The sequence below is a fragment of the Sinocyclocheilus rhinocerous genome, unplaced genomic scaffold, assembly GCF_001515625.1.
Source record: "Sinocyclocheilus rhinocerous isolate Xijiao unplaced genomic scaffold, SAMN03320098_v1.1 scaffold1661, whole genome shotgun sequence".
NCBI lineage: Eukaryota > Metazoa > Chordata > Actinopteri > Cypriniformes > Cyprinidae > Sinocyclocheilus > Sinocyclocheilus rhinocerous.
The window spans coordinates 133,474-136,461 of NW_015664996.1; the positions used below are offsets into that span (position 1 = coordinate 133,474).

The 2,988-nt window shown below is 46.0% G+C and overlaps 1 pseudogene; it reads right to left on the reverse strand.

Annotated features, from left to right (window-relative positions):
• Positions 1-606: 606 nt before the first annotated feature.
• The window catches only part of LOC107730680 (uncharacterized), a 5,922-nt pseudogene continuing 3,540 nt past the window's right edge, over positions 607-2,988 (reverse strand).

Here is a 2,988-nt window from a genome sequence, read left to right on the forward strand (position 1 = left end):
GCTCATTATGCGGGCCTTTGTCTTCTCAGGTGTGAATCACAGCATTATCCATGACCATTCACGCCCCCTCGCATATTCCTTTTCTACACAAAATGTGTCTTAGAAAATTTACATCAATATATTGTTTTCTGTGAGTGAGTAAACAAGATGATTTTCACATCATTCTGAAGCAAAAACTCTAGACTTCAAGATCAGTTCTCAATAGTCTTGTGAACAAATGTTCTGTATGTGTTTTATGGCCTTATTTCAGTGACTTTAAAATTTTAGTTTTTCACTAAGCACGCATAAACGTTGTTTTCTCAAAAACACAATCACATACATGCATGCTGCCCACATATTATTGTAGCCCAGTTTGTGCTGATTATGGTGCTACTAAACTTAGCCATTAAAATGTTTATTAGCAGCTGAAAAAAGCACAAATGTCAGGACATGTCAAAACTTCTCCAGGGCCCAAAACACCCTCGGACCCCAGAGGGTTAATGTTGAGGTGTGATATAAATGAAGTGATAGAGAGTAGGGAAAAATCGGGGAACGGCAGGTTGTAGGCGGAATGGAAAGCTTTGACTGTTATTTCCATGCTGTTAAATGGGATTGCAAGGTTCTGGGGGAAACGGCTTGAAAAATAGAATCAAGGGAAGCCTCGAGAAGAGGTCTCAGAGGATGATTCAATGGAATATCAGCTCTGAATAGGGAGGTACTGGGGTTGGGAGTGGTTCCGCCTCTGGTGCCAACAGCCTGAATTTCTGAAAGGCAAAACGAGAGAGAGAGTCAGCTATTTGGTTTTTGGACCCGGGAATGTGTTTTGCGGTTATGATGAACTGGTCGCAAGCCGAGATCCAAATTAGACGTTTTAGCAAAGGCATTAAGGCGGGTGAATGAGAACGGCCTTTATTAATGCAGTGCACGGTAGCCTCGTTGTCGCAGTGAATAACGATGCTGGTGGTGGACCACTCTTTTCCCCACAAAAAGGCTGCCACGACTATAGGGTATAGCTCGAAAAGTGCTGAGGATATTAGCGGCTGAGGTAAATCTAACAGCTGGGAAGGCCACGTAGAAGCGAACCAGCGGTTTTGGTAAAATCCACGAAACCGACGGAGGGGACGGCGTCGGTAAATAATTGGATGTCAACGGGAGAAGAAACCAAATCACTGTAAAAGAAAGATAAGCCGTTCCATTGTTTAAGGAAGGAAATCCACAGACTGAGCTCGTCTCGGCATGAATTGGTTATAGATATTTGATCATCTAGCTCGTGAACGGAGGACGCAAGAGAGAGGAGGTGAGAGATGAAGGGGCGGCCCTTATATTAATTTAGATGACTGAGCATGGATAGCAGCTCGCGTTTGGAGCAGTTTGGGTTGGCTAAAAGAGTGGAAGCCACCAGAATCGTTCTGTCTATTTTTTCCTTGGGTAGAGAAGCTTGGAATTTTTGTGAATCTAGGCTGATTCCCAAAAATTCGATGGAAGTGCTTGGGCCTGAAGTTTTGTCTTGGGCGAGGGGGATCCCGAGCTCTGCGAAAACCTTTTGCGTTGTCGAAAGGTGCGCTGCTGGGATGGAGTCGGGGGGTGATATAATTAAGAAGTCGTCTAAGAGGTGGATTAAGTAGGGTACGGCGTAATTGTTGGAGAGGATCCAGCAAATTGCTTCTGATAACATGTCGAAAATTTTTGGGCTGCTTCTGCAGCCGAATGTGAGGCGGACGAAAAGAAAAATTTTTTGCTTGCAGATGCCGAATAGGTGCCAAAAATCTGGGTGGATGGCCATCACCTTAAAGGCAGAGGTGATGTCAACTTTGGCCATCCAAGCGCCGCGACCTGCGTCTTTGATCATGGTAATGGCTTGGTCGATGTCATGGGAATGAAGAGAAAATTCTTCAAGCGGGATGAGGCAGTTAATGCTCGGGAGCGGGGAATTATGCGGGGAAGAGAGGTCGATTATAAGGCATTTTTTACCTCTTCAAGCGGGATGAGGCAGTTAATGCTCGGGAGCGGGGAATTATGCGGGGAAGAGAGATCGATTATAAGGCGTTTTTTACCAGAGAATTTTCTGGTAGCTATGCCTATGGGACTAACACAGAAAATGTTAAAGGGGGGGGGAGTGGCCGATCATAAAATTTTCGTCGGTTTCTTTCTTAATTAGAAGATCGACCGTTTCGGGTTCGGTGAGAGCGGACTGAAGATTGGGGCAGATGAGGCTTTGGGAGGGGAGAATTTCGACACCGGGATGAAAACCATGTGAGAGGCCCGACAGTAGATAGTTAGAGAAATCAGAGTCAGGGTGATAAATCAGTTCAGAAGATAAACGGGAGACATTTACAGGAGTCGATAAGTATTGTTTAGCATTTTTATTAGAGTCAGGGTGATGAATCAATTCAGAAGATAAACGAGAGACATTTACGGGAGTCGATAAGTATTGTTTAGCATTTTTATTTGCAGCTTTCTTGACAGGGCAAATCAAGCGGGCGTGAGCACCGCCACAAAAATTGCAAATATGCATGAATCGGCAGCGTTGTCTTGAGCATCTGCCGGCACTGAAGCTGGTGTAGAGCTGTCTGCTGGAGAAGGATGGGGGGCGGCGGTTAGTGGAAGGCGGGAGGGAGGGGTTGTTTGGGAAGTGCGGCACGTAGCTGGTGGATTTGGGCTGAGATGGTTCGGGGCTGGGAGGAATGGATGGGTTGACAAAGGGGCACGTTGTGGTGGAGTGAGTGATGGATCGGCATACCGCGCATGTGATGTTGCGGCAGCCTAAAAATACCCTATTGTGAAGTTCAGTGTCCAAAGCCCCCCAGTAAGGACACTGGTTCCATTGGGCCACTCGGATAGCACATTTTGCTGAAAATAACTTGTGGTACATGTAGAAATGGGAGCCCCCATATGATAGCACGATAGCTCGCGTCTCCTGTGACGTCTCTCACGTCTCCAAACGGAACAGATGACTTCAGTGTAACGATTGAAAGTGATGCCGAATTCGGAAAATGATAAAAATGATAG